We start from the raw sequence: 14,281 nt of genomic DNA, 5'->3' as shown, positions 1-14,281 counted from the left end.
GTAATTCCGATGAAATGTTACGAATTTGCAAAACATTCAATATGTACCGAATTTGTCAAATGTACGTTACGAATTCCCAAAACGTATGATATGTTACGAATTCTAATTTCTTGTGGCTAACGTTAGCTAGCTTGGTAAKGTTGGCTAGGCTAGGGGTTAGGGTTAGGGGTTAGGGTTAAGTTTAGGAGTTAGGTTAAAGGGTTAAAGTTAGGGTTAGGGGAAGGGTTAGCTAACATGCTAAGTAGTTACAAAGTAGCTAAAACGTAGTAAGTAGATTACAAGTTGCTAATTTAGCTAACTGCTAAAGTTGTCTGCAATAAGATTCAAACACGCAACCTTTGGGTTGCTAGCCGTTCGCGTTATACATAACATATCATACTATTTTGAGTGTGCCAGATATACTTTTTTTAAAGCGCAAGATGAAACAATGTGAAAGATTTTACTGAGTTACTGTTCATATAAGGAAATCAGTCAATTGAAATACATTCATTAGGCCCTAATCTATGGATTTCACATGACTGGGAATATAGACATGCATTTGTTGGTCACAGATACCTTAAAAAATAAGGGAAGTGGATCATTTGCCTCATGCAGCACGACACGTTTCCTTCGCATAGAGTTGATCAGGCTGATGATTGTGGCCTGTGGAATGTTGTCTCACTCCTCATCAATGCCTGTGCAAAGTTACTGGATATTGGCGGGGAACTGGAAATCGCTGACGTACAAGTCAATCCAGAGCATCCCAAACATGCTCAATGGATGACATGTCTGGTGAGTATGCAGGCCGTGGAAAAACTGGTACATATTCAGCTTCTAGGAATTGTGTACAGATCCTTGGGGCATGGGGCCGTGCATTATCATGCTGAAACATGATGGGATGGCGGCAGATTAATTGCAAAACAATGGGCCTCAGGGTCTGGTCATGGTATCTACGTGCATTTCCATTTATAAAATGACATTTTCATCAGCTGTCTGGGTGGCTGGTCTCAGACGATCCCACAGGTGAAGAAGCCGGATGTGGAGCRCCTGGTATGGTGTGGTTACACGTGGTTACACGAGGCCAGTTGGACGTACTGCCAAATTCTCTAAAACGACGTTGGAGGTGGCTTATCGTAGAGAAATTAATTATTCAATTATCTGGAAACAACTCTGGTGGACATTCCTGCGGTCAGGTCTCTAGTGGCACATTCAAACAACTTGTAACTCAGCAATCTCTGATTGCGACTTCAGTGCGACTTCAGTGCGTTGAAGACAACTAGGACCTCAGAAAAAAAATTGCTCTGACTGGGAAAAATTGTTTTGAACGGTCATCCAACTCAGAATTCCAATTCAGAAACTCTGGCATCTTTCTCTGACTTTCTGACCTGAAAATCACTGATGGCATGATTTGACCTCGTTTTTTCCCCCTCAGTTCCCAGTTCACCACAAGTTTAATGGTTTAACAGACACTATCACTGTCAACATACAATCCTTAGCCCATCAGTTTCTGTGGAGATGTCTTATGGTTAAAAGCAGGGCTTGAATTGAGGGGGTATGTGAGGATATAGGCCTAACCCTTGTTATAGAGATGGGCTAAAAGCGATCTAGGCTATAACAATGATTAACTCCACGATTATTTCTACATAGTCTACTAGCCTATCGAAGGTCTAGTTCAACCTCAACATGGTCTCTAGGTAGGTCTAAAGGCTTATGAAAACATTCACTTTAAAATGAAAAGCAAGTGTCATTATCACACAGAAAATATGGTTGTTTTATTAAATGATCCGCAATTTAGAATGCCTATGCCTATAGCAAAAGACCAAAAAGATAGAATCGGTATGGAAGCTGTATGGGTCTATTCAGACGTAACAGCTTAACAGATCAACTTTTATATTTTTTATTTAGGAGAATCGCATTGAATCAGGCTATTCATTTCAGTGCAGTTGCGTTCTTACGCATAACCTTAACCAGAAAGTATTCAGACCACTTCCCTTTTTCCACATTTTGTTACGTTTCAGCCTTATTCTGGTGGGTTTTTTCCTCATCAATCTACACATAATGACAAAGCGAAAACAGGTTTTTAGAAATGTTTGCAAATGTATTCAAAAAAAAAAAAAAACTGAAATACCTTATTTACAAATCAAATTAAATCAAATTGTATTCATCACAAACATGTTTAGCAGATATTATTGCAGGTGTAGTGAAATGCTTGTGTTTCTAGCTCCAACAGTGCAGTAATATCTAACAAGAAATATATAACAATACACACAATCTAAAGTAAAGGAATGGAATTAAAAATATAGAAATATTTGGATGAGCAATGTCAGAGAAGCATAGACTAAGATACAGTAGAATAGGACAGAATACAGTATATACATATGAGATGAGTAATACAAAATGTGTAAACATTATTAAAGTAACTAGTGTTCCATTATTAAATTGGCCAGTGATTTAAAGTCTATGTATATAGGGCAGCAGCCTCTAATGTGCTAGTGGTGGCTATTTACCAGTCCAATGGCCGTGAGATAGAAGCTGCTTTTCAGTCTCTCGGTCCCAGCTTTGATGCACCTGTACTGACCTCGCCTTCTGGATGATAGAGGGGTGACCTGGCAGTGGCTCGGGTGGTTGTTGTCCATGATGTGACATCAGGTGCTGTAGGTGTCCTGGACGGCAGGTAGCTTGCCCCGGTGCTGTGTTCGGCAGACCGCACCACCCTCTGGAGAGCCCTGCAGTTGCGGGCGGTGCAGTTGCCATACCAGGTGGTGATACAGCCCAACAGGATGCTCTCAATTGTGCATCTGTAAAAGTTCGTGAGGGTTTTAGGTGCCAAGCTAAATTTCTTCAGCCTCCTGAGGTTGAAGAGACACTTTTGCGCCTTCTTCACCACACTGTCTGTTTGGGTGGACAATTTCAGTTTGTCAGTGATGTGTACACCGAGGAACTTGAAGCTTTCCACCTTCTCCACTGCGGTCCCATCGATGCTCCCTCTGCTGTTTCCTGAAGTCCACAATCAGCTCCTTAGTTTTGTTGATGTTGGGTGAGAGGTTATTTTCCTGGCACCACACTCCCAGGGCTCTCACCTCCTCCCTGTAGGCTGTCTCATCATTGTTGGTAATCAGGCCTACTACTGTTGTGTCATCTGCAAACTTGAAGATTGAGTTGAAGGCGTGCGTGGCCAAGCAGTCATGGATGGACAGGGAGTACAGGAGGGGGCTAAGCACGCATCCTTGTGGGGCCCCAGTGTCAGTGAAGTGGAGGTGTTGTTTCCTACCTTCACCACCTGGGGGCAGCCCTTCAGGAAGTCCAGGACCCAGTTGTAAAGGGCGGGGTTCAGACCCAGGGCCTCAAGCTTAATGATGAGCTTTGAAGGTACTATGGTGTTGAATGCTGAGCTGTAGTTAATGAACAGCATTCTTACATAGGTATTCCTCTTGTCCAGATGGGATAGTGTGCAGTGCGATGGCGATTGCATCGTCTGTGGATCTGTTGAGCGGTAAGCAAATTGAAGTGGGTCTTGGGTGTCAGATAAGGTAGATGTGATATGATCCTTGACTAGTCTCTCAAAGCACTTCATAATGACAGAAGTGAGTGCTATGGGGCGATAGCTAAGGTAACTGAACTAAATGACTTTCTTGGGAACAAGAACAGTGGTGGACATCTTGAAGCATGTGGGGACAACAGACTGGGATAGGGAGAGATTGAATATGTCCTTAAACACTCAAGCCAGCTGGTCTGCGCATGCTCTGAGGATGCGGCTTGGGATGCTGTCTTGGCTGGCAGCCTTGCAAGGGTTAATACGCTTAAATGTCTTACTCACATTGGCCACGGAGGAGGAGAGCCCACAGTCCTTGGTAGCGGGCTGCGTCGGTGGCACTGTATTATCCTCAAAGCGGGTGAAGAAGGTGTTTAGCTTGTCCGGAAGCAAGACGTCGGTGTCCGCGAAGTGGCTGGTTTTCCATTTGTAGTCTCGTGTCTGAGSCATGGATTTGCTACTCCACTTTGTCTCTATACTAACATTTTGCCTGTTTGATTGCCTTACGGAGGGAAAATGTACACTGTTTGTATTCGGCCATATTCTCAGTCACCTTGCCATGGTTAAATGCGATGGCTTGCGCGTTCAGTTTGCGCGAATACTGCTATCTATCCACAGTTTCTGGTTAGGGTAGGTTTTAATAGTCACAGTGGGTACAATATCTCCTATACACTTCCTGATAAACTCGGTCACCGTATCAGTGTATTCGTCTATGTTGTTTTCGGACACTACCGGGAACACTACCAGTCCGCGTGCTCAAAACAATCTTGAAGCGTGGATTCCGATTGGTCAGACCAGCGTTGAATAGTCCTTAGCACGGGTACTTCCTGTTAGAGTTTCTGCCTATAGGAAGGGAGGAGCAAAATGGAGTCGTGGTCAGATTTGCCGAAGGGAGGGCGGGGGAGGGTCTTGTAGGCATCCCGGAAGTAGCAGCGGTTGTGTGTTTTAGCAGTGCAAGTACTACAATGTGTTGATAGAACTTCGGTAACGTTTTCCTCAAATTTGCTTACCGTCGCTCTGATACCCAAAAGTTCTTCCTGGTTGTATGTAATAACACAAAAAAAAATCCTGGGCTAATAATGTAATAAATAACACATAATTAAACAAAATACTGAAAAGTTGACAGATTGATAGATGAACTGAGGTTCACACTCCAGCCCAGTTGTTGGTGGTAATGCACTTTAAAGTTGGTTGCCAGCAGACATATAAAGTCCACAGAAGAAGACTGCTGAAGGAGTCTTCCTCCTTTATCTGTGGATTAATTTTCAGAGTAGAGAACACACAATTTTGTGTGACTCAAAATGAGTCAAAATTCTACAAGATCCAGAAAAAAAGGTGGAGTACAGGTCTTGTGGAGTACAGGTTAAAACAACCCAATGTTTATATCACAGAACAAATTAGCTAGCAACAGCAAGCTACCTAGCTAAATGTCCATGAATGCTTCATGTGTTTCAACCTGAATTCGTTTGGATATTTCAAACTACGTGTCCTGATCGTGTCTGGTGTGGACGTACAAAATAAACATGCGCGCGATGGCTCTAGACAGCATGTAAGGTGTTGGTATCAAGTCATGTCAGTCAGACGTTCAATGGTAGGCGACAGCCACTTGGTGGTACTGTTGCCTAGGCTGATTTCTTTTGTTTTGGGGGAAAAAACAAACATTGTTTTCGTTGAGGGATGTTTCTTGGGATGATCCCAGCTTGATTTAAACGTTTTAACATATAAACGTTCACACCACTAATAGACTGTTTATTATTTAGTCGGCATCACTCTTAAAACTGACACTATGTTTCCTTCAGAACTAAGCTAATGCGTTGAGCAAGCAAATCATTTGATTTGATTTAATAACTGCAATAAATCGGTTAGAGATTCAGTTGTCAGTCTAACTTGTGCAACCCCTCAATTTAGTCCGTATCCCTTCTTCCTCCGCTAACCCCCCATCCTCTCCCAATTTGGACAAGTCTGTTTGAATGTTAAATGACGAGACAGAGGCATTGATGCGAGTAACCAGTCTTGTTCAGTACATTGCAATTCATCCGGGTATCTCAAGTACTCCGGTAAAAACACTGCAGTTGCAGTAATTAACATTTACCAACAGATGACATCACTGTGCCATCTTACACCCATAACATCTCCCCTTTTATAAAATAGGACAGGAGATGTCAATTCACTAACACAACAAACCTAGTAATAATTTCCAACACGAACAGTTTAATTCTTTTTTCAGGTATCAACTTAACACATTTTGATAGTCTCTTCACTTTTATCGCTGTCTGTCAACAATCCCTAATGGGAAAGCTACAGATTCAGTATTTTTGGTGGCTGGGACAGATGCCCGCAGCGTGAAAAGACAGGGGGCTCGTCTGCGAGGACTGCYGGTTCCCGCACAGGCGTGTCACCTGACTGTCTAAGGGGAGTATTGATGGGCGAGGGAGCGGCCAACCTGTGATCCCCTGGCTCTTCGCCCAGTGCCTTGCTGGGGTTCCGTCTTTTGTCATGCCGTCAGGGTTCTATGACCATCAGGGTTCTGAGTAGGTGCTGGCTCAGCAATCCAAAGGTCAAACCTGTTGCGACGGTACAGTGATCCATTCACTTTGACCAAGTAGGAGCGTGGTGCAACTTTCTGTACACAGGATCCAAGTCTCCAGAGGCCCGCCCGGTCCCCTGGTAGTGGCTTAATTCGCACTGTTTCACCCACCCTGAGCTCAGGTAGGTCTTTGCTGATTTGTCGTAGATGAACATGGAGACCTGTCTTCTGTGACGTAGCTTCACCAGCACGTCTGTCACCACACATGGCTCCAGGAGAGTGTTGGCTACCGGCAGAACTGCTATAAAGCGCTGTGCCATGAGGCGCTGGGCCGGGCTGCTATCCATGCCTTCTATCGGGGTAGTAGGCCACTGCAGGATTGCTTTCCAGGCATCTTTGCCCTCTRGTAGAGCTTTTTTGCAGAGGTATTGGACTCACCTGGACTCACTCATCACCCGTTTATTACCTCCCCTATATTTGTCAGTTCCCCTGCTCTGCTGCATTAGTTGTTTTTTGCCCGTATTACTCGTTTGCTGACACTGTTCCTGTCTCGTTCCATGTCTGTTCTATATTAAATGTTTGACTCCCCGTACCTGCTTCGTCGCTCCAGCATCATCCCTGTGACAGAATGCAGCAGCCAACATACAAAGCATCGGGGAGTACTGGCGTTCCAGTTGGTGGTGACATCGGCTCTGGGTCATCACCAATGGAACCGGGGGGTGCCTAGCCAGCTCGTCGGGCTTCCACACCCTAGCTGGCTCGAGAGGCTGCCTTGCCCCGGTTGGCTCGGATGGCGCCCATCCCATGTCGGACCTCAGCCGGATCGTCAGTTCTTGTTCTCCCAGCCGGCCCAGGAGTTTTTTGGGATTTGTTTACCTCTGTTTACCTCTTACCTCTTCTTACCTCTTCTATTCCCCCTTTTATGGGAGTGTCACAAACCATGGATGCCATTTCAATGGTGGTTATTTCTGCACCTCTCTCTATGGTGTCAAGAGTGTTTAKATTTCCTCACTCACGGTTCTAATATATGCCAATTTGAACAATTTTCCAAGGTAGTGATAACTACTTCCCTGGACAGTAGTTATGGTATTTGTGCCTTTTAATAGGTCAAGGCACCTGATACCTTGTATTCGAATCAATAATGAAGCGTCTGCCAATTTACTACTGGAGAATATGGGAGACCTAATGTCTTATACCAGTGTCACGATTCAAATATCACTGTTGTTGGCAACACATATTACCAAAATTAGGGTCCATTGTCCGTCCATAATATAAATCTCTCGTCAATACACACACACACACACACTCAGGAAACAAAAACAAACACACAAAACAAACATTATTTGGTTYGGAAAATCTTCCTTTCTTATAATTTAAAAGGAGTAATTTCTTCTCCAACAATTTTTTTTTTATTACTCCATGTAATTTTTCATTTTATACCCACATGGTAGTTCCTCCTATGCAAATTTCCATGTAGGTTTAAAATGCTGATTTCCCAATCATAACCAACTGTTTTACCACTCCACTGATTTATTATTATTATAATATATTTTTTTACCTGCAGGAATATTTMATTATTTCTAAATTAGGATCTCGTCCTGAAATTTCATCTCATGCATTTACATCTTATGATCGTAAACCATGTAATGTCATGAAATACCCCCAATTCTCTGTTCCAAACAGAGTCTCAGTCCCCAGACCTATTGTGCACAACCTGTTCCCAGATCAGGATTTTCTGAAAACTCCCAGAGCTTTTCCCCAATTGTAGGTTGTGTTTAAGAAAATCAGTCTCACACTTAACTCTCTATTTCTTTGGGATGGCATATCCATCCAATGAAGCTCCTTGCTGGGTACGAGGCGGGTCCCTTTACTGTGTTAACCTTGGTCTCCCCGGGAATGATCAGCAAGTGGAGTTAGCCATCCCATCCTCGTCGCCAAATTGTCATGGAAATTCTAACAAATAGGAAGAAAGACTGTAGATTCTTCAAACAACAACTTTATTATAATATTTACTAAAATGGAGCAGTTAATTAACAATCACTCAATGGTGCAGAGTTAAGGGCCCAATGAACAGAGTTGCATTTCAGCTTTTATAGAAAAGTACAACCTCCTTATCTATTGTGCAGCTAGCAGATGTGTGGAAACAATGGTTGGGTACATAGTTACAAAACTAGTGATTATCGTTTCTTTTGGGATCCTGTAGATACTGAGTAACAGGATGTGTCACATACTGTGGTTTAACCAAGTCTTATGACCAGTGGCGGATTTAGGCATTGGCACCATGGGCAGCCGCCCAGGCATGGGGCTCCCGCACAAAAAAATAAAAATAGAAAACAAAAATAAAAATCAGAATGGTGACATTTACGCGATCTGTTTTTTATCGCCCATTTGCACGTCACGTCAATGATATCATGTCACCGTGTGGGACTGTGGGTCAATTAACCTTGTCGGAGTGAACGCCCTGATTCTAGTTTGTGAGCTAGGCAGGCTACTGCCTGGGAAGGTCTCCCACTCAGAAGTACGAGATGGGGAGGCAGGTGTAGGTTGACCCCAGGTCTCCCCACTGGAAGCTCAAGGTAGGGGGAGTGGGGGAATCTATCAAATAGTACACCTCTAACTTTGTACAGTACTAATGCAATTAGTAATGCAATTAGTTGTGCAATTTAGTTTGTGTGTTTCTTGTTTGAAGTGCAATAGTGTAATAATCAGGTTCTCTTTTTTATAAGTGTGTTATTCTATTTGTGTGATATAGGATTTGTGCAATTTAGTTTTATTTGTGTGTTTTATGTTAGCAATAGGGTAATAGTGTAATAATTTGATTCCTTTTTTATTTGTATTTGTATACTACAATTTGTTTCTATTTGTCTTTGTTACTTCTTTTTGATAGAGTCTTATTTTTGTATATATATTTATATAGTTTTAAATGTTATGTTTATGTATTTGTGTTGTTCCAAATGTCTGAATAAAAATTACAGTTAGTGCAGAATGGTGTTTTTTTGGTTCGCCCAGGGAGCCATACAAGCTAGAACCGCCACTGCTTATGACTAGAACAGACACGGACAGTCTGTATCGGTAGAGAAACAAAGAATAGCCAGTTCTATAAGTTTAATACAGAATAGACAGAGCCTAGTTAGTAATTTTCCACCACAGCACACACTGGTTGAATTAACGTTGTTTCCACGTCATCTCAATGAAATTACGTTGAACCTACGTGTAATAGATGTTGAATTGACGTCTGTGCCCAGTGGGATTGTTATTCAATTTGAGAGACTTGTGATGATTTCTGTCCGGGAACACAGAACTAGAGATTTGGGTCTTTATGTTAACATTAGAGGCCTTGGCAGCATGGTTCTTTGCACTGGACAGAACAAACTTTGCAAGGTGGATTCCTATCTACATTTGAAATTTGAAAGCTCTAGCAGCTAACATTAGAGAATAATTCTCAGACCTCTGGGTACTAGCAAAAACACAAAACAATTTCTCATGCATGTCGCTTGACCAATTAAGCTCATGAGCAAAACAGTGAGCTATTAAAAGGTACAGGGGGAGCCATTGGTATAACAGAGAACCCCACTGCCTTCTGGAGATAGATGGTAGCAGGACCTGAGCAGACCAGACTACTGGTTGATTTTGAAGCCCAGCTTATTAATGTAGTGTCCCCTTCAACATGAACTCTTCAACACGAGCAAAGTTCATTACACCAGGAAACATAAAAAACAAGTGGCCAGCTTGTGCAACAATATCTCAAGCATGTGTAGTCTAGTGAGATTAGTCCAGAGCTTCTGGTTTTGGATAGACACAATTGTGCAAGCAAAGATGTCATTAGCATTGTCCACAACATTGGAAAAACTAGGCATTCCTCAATATCAGAAATATCTCAAGGAAGTAATTGTGGTTCAGAACACATCCCGTAAGAGGAATAATATACCACAGCTTCAAAAGTATAAGGCAAAGTCAGTCACAAAACAGGCAAAGCAATTACAGTATCAGACTTAAAAAGTGACTGTACACTTTTCAGCCAACTACATTGCAAGCAAGTTATGTGATGGAAACCTGGATGAGTTTCTCTCTCATGAGAATAACCGATTTCCTCCAACCCTTTCAAATAACAGAATGCCTGACCTGCCAATCATCTGCTAGACCTGATCGCTGTAGATTCCTACACACCTGTGCCCTCTTCTTTTGCTGCCAAAATCATTGATGGAGCTGTTATTGTCCATTCCTTGCCTACCCACCAAGTTTCCAATTCTGCAATCAAATGTCTTCCTGCTTTTGGTAGAGCACCAGTTGAAAAACAGCAGAAGAATCAATATTGAATGAGACACAGGTAGTCTAACAGACTCAATGAGAGAGAAGCAGGGAAAAAACAAGCTCCAATGTAAATTCTCTGACTTTCTCAGAAATCCTACTAACAAACAGGAGCTTTTCAGCTTGTTGACACAGGTGTGCCAAGAATATGCCTTCATAGATGACCTTTAAAAGGGTGCACAGACCATTATCATTGGAGCAGTGGACATCATTGTCCTCCTTGCTTTTCTTCCATCTTATCAAGGATTAGCGAGCCATAAAGCTGTGGGTTACTTTTGATATYGGTAAAAACTACTAGATTTCTATAAACACCATTTGTGAGAAGCTTGGAATGCACAAGTTTGGCTTCGCCAGCTTTCAACGCATTCACAGGTTGTGATACAAACAGGTTCATGAAAGGGTGACAGAGGTGACTGAAGCCTTCATTTCCATGTCAGCTGAACCATTTCAACCCCTGGATCTGGAATCGTCCACATTCACATTGATTGAGAGAGACACCTGTGTTCTCTATGACAAGACAACCAGCAACTCTTTTCTAAGAAGTKATTCTCAATGGAGAACATCCCCTCAACACAGGCTGCACTGCTGCAACATTCAAACAGAGCAGTGTACCAAATTAGCATTCGGTCAACAAGTCTGAAAACCATCCAATTGGCACCTTCACCAGAAAGTTTGATTTGGATCTTTGGCTGGGCTAAAAAGTTGATTCCTGGACACCTTTGTGGACACTTACCAGAGGCTGCCAAAGCTTACAGAGAACTCCTGAGGTGTGGCTGCAAAAGTGAGCTCTTCTGTTCTCAGAAGTGTTAATGCCAGGATGCTGGATTATCATGCACAGCATTATGCCATTATACTGGTACATGTTGGCCAGGTTCCTAAGTCTTTTATTTTCACCACTAATCAGAATTTACAGAATACATTTGATGTATTATGACTCAATTTCATGTTATTTTATGAGAATTTCACTTTTATGAGAATTTCACATTTTAAACATGACTATGGATTAATTAGCATCTACAGTACATTGGCAGTCCTTCCTGGTTAAGTTTGCAATGAGCAAAGCTTCRATGACGTTTTAATGTCATCTGAGGAATGTTTGTACCAAATTGKATGCTTTTATCTGCCGTATAACTGTTTTTATGGTCAAATAGCAGCTATTATGGCAGCCATTTTGAATTTTCACAATAACTCACTTCCTGATTAAGTTTGAAATAATGCACATCCATATCACCTGAGGAATTTTTGTACCAAATTGCACGGTCTACCATGTCACGTTTTTCACTATTAAAAGGGACTCCCAATCACGGCCGGTTATTATTCTGCCTGGATTAGAACCAGGGTGTCTGTAGTGACGCCTCACGCACTGAGATTTAAATCGCTGCGCCACTCGGGAGCCTAGCGGTTAAGAGCTTTGGGCCAGTAACCTAATCGTGCTGATTTGAATCCCCCAGCCGACTAGGTGAAAAATCTGTATGTGCACTTGAGCAAGGCACTTAACCGTAATTGCTCCTGTAAATCACTCTGCATAAGAGCATCTGCTAAATCTAGTTGCCACAAAGTCATAGTTATGGCTAAATCCCACCTATTTCAACAATTTATATTCTTAAAAACTCATTCTAAACCTAACCTTATGCCTAACTTCAAATTAAGACCCCAAAAAATTATTTTGAGTGTTCATGGATTTTTATGATATAGTCATACACTTTGTGGCTGTGGTAACTTTTGACAACCGAAATAGGACCAGAGACGGAAGAAGAGGCGAGACACCCCACTTGCTGTTTTTTCTGGTTCATAAACATCACAGAAACGAGGCGTTCTCATCGYTGGGGCAGATGTCCGTGTGTTGTTATGATTCTGGAAGGTCATATAGCTAGCAACAAGAAGCTGCCATGTGGGGAATCGTAGGTGACTTGTTTCAGCTCATTGTACATACTGTTATCTATACCATGTCTTGTTTTGACTCGTCACGTCTATGCGAATAATGACTAAAATTCACTAGCTAGCTAACCGAAACTGTAACAATGTATTTGAGAGACAACAAGTGSTCATTGTGCACATTTATTAATTAATTTCAATAAAAATGTGGAGGGGAAATATCGTTTAAATCATATGAACAATCCTTTGATTCTAAGCCAACCCAGCCTGTTTTGCTACATCAGTTTTGTTGCTAAACAACCCATCCGTCTATGAAAGTCAATTAACTAACGTTAAGTAGACCAGAACCAGCTCCTATTGCATTGATGTCTATGCAAGACACAACAGGTTAAGTAGACCGTTACTGACTTTTTCGCCTCCAATGGTAAACGGCCTGAGTAAACTCTTCATTTATCCACCATCTTTGATAGGACTACGGTAATTCGTCGAAGGCAGCACACACCTGTGTGAGGTCAAGGAACTTTGATTACAGATGTAAATACACAAGATGCCCACTAACCACGTATCAACCGCAGTTGCTGAACTTGGTTAGCTACACAGAAAAACCTTGAACCTTAAGGTTGAATTTCACATTTATTTAAATGTCTAATTTATCTCTGACAAACAACAAGGGAACAAATCGATGCTCCAATCCTTGCTGCAAGGATGGGAACAATACAAACACGCAGCTCTGAGTATTTTATGGTGGTGTAGCGAGCACAACGTGAGGCACATGCTGGAAAGTCATTGAAGTGTAGGTTAAACACACGCACACACTATTCTTAACTGACCTTTGYATTAGACACTAGATTGGATTAGATGTATTTGATACTGTAGGAACTAAAGTTTTAATTTAATTTCATAATACTTCTCTAATTTCTTAACCTGTCTATTTGCTTTAATTTTGGCAGAGGAACTGGGTATATCAGCATAAACCACAGCCCCCTCCTGTACTCCCTGTTCACCTATGACTGCGTGGCCATGCACGTCTCCAACTCAATCAAGACGACACAACGGTGGTAGGCCTGATCACCAACGAGGGGAGGTGAGGGCCCTGGCGGAGTGGTGCCAGGAAAATACCCTCTCCCTCAAAGTCAACAAACTGAAGGGGCTGATTGTGGACTTCAGGAGACAGCAGAGAGAGCAGGRCCCATCTAGTGTTCATGCACCTAACAGTCTAACTATTTACCCCATTGATKTTTATTCACCTCTCCTGTCTGCACAGTCCTTTCAGCCTATCCTTCTCTTATTTGCTACGTGAGCGAGAGAGAGTGTGGGCACGCATAAGTGTGTGATTCTTTGTGCCAGGGGTTAGGCACAGGTCGTTCCTCAACTGTAAACCCATGCCAACTGGGGTGTCTGCAGCCAAGAGCTCGACGCTTGACCACATGGGGATGGTAGTTCAGAGTGTACCCTTGGCCAAGATACTTATCCATAAGTTAACCCTTTACTTCCTCATCCAGCTGTGGTGGCTGGTAATGCACTTAGTATTTTGTGGATTAAACTAACACGTGCTGTATAGACCAGGGCTGTTTAAATCTTATCCTATGGAGGTCCAGACTACTGCTGGTTCTGTTCTACCTGATAATTACTAGCACCCACGATGATGTGTGATGAAGTCAACTACAATTAGTCAACTAATCATCAAGCCTTTGACTAATTGAATCAAGTGTGCCTGTTTAGGGTTAATACAAAAATGTGAAACGTCTGGGGGTTGGGGTCTCTTGAGGAGAGAGTTGGGAAGTTCTGGTATAGATAGTAACATTTAAAGGGAAACTGAAATGAATAGCAGAGGTAAAACTTCTCATAACATTAATTTAATTGCTTAGGCCCATCGCTCCTTTGGGAGCACAGGCCACTGATAACTGCTCTCCATCACTCTGTTCTGTGCAGTATTCTTCTCATTCCACAGTACAGTGGAGGCTGCTCTCCATCACTCTGTTCTGGCCAGTATTATTCTTCTCATTCCACAGTACAGTGGAGGCTGCTCTCCATCACTCTGTTCTGGGCAGTATTCTTCT

Source organism: Salvelinus sp. IW2-2015, unplaced genomic scaffold, assembly GCF_002910315.2.
Source record: "Salvelinus sp. IW2-2015 unplaced genomic scaffold, ASM291031v2 Un_scaffold1237, whole genome shotgun sequence".
NCBI classification, from domain to species: domain Eukaryota; kingdom Metazoa; phylum Chordata; class Actinopteri; order Salmoniformes; family Salmonidae; genus Salvelinus; species Salvelinus sp. IW2-2015.
This window is presented reverse-complemented; position numbering follows the sequence as displayed.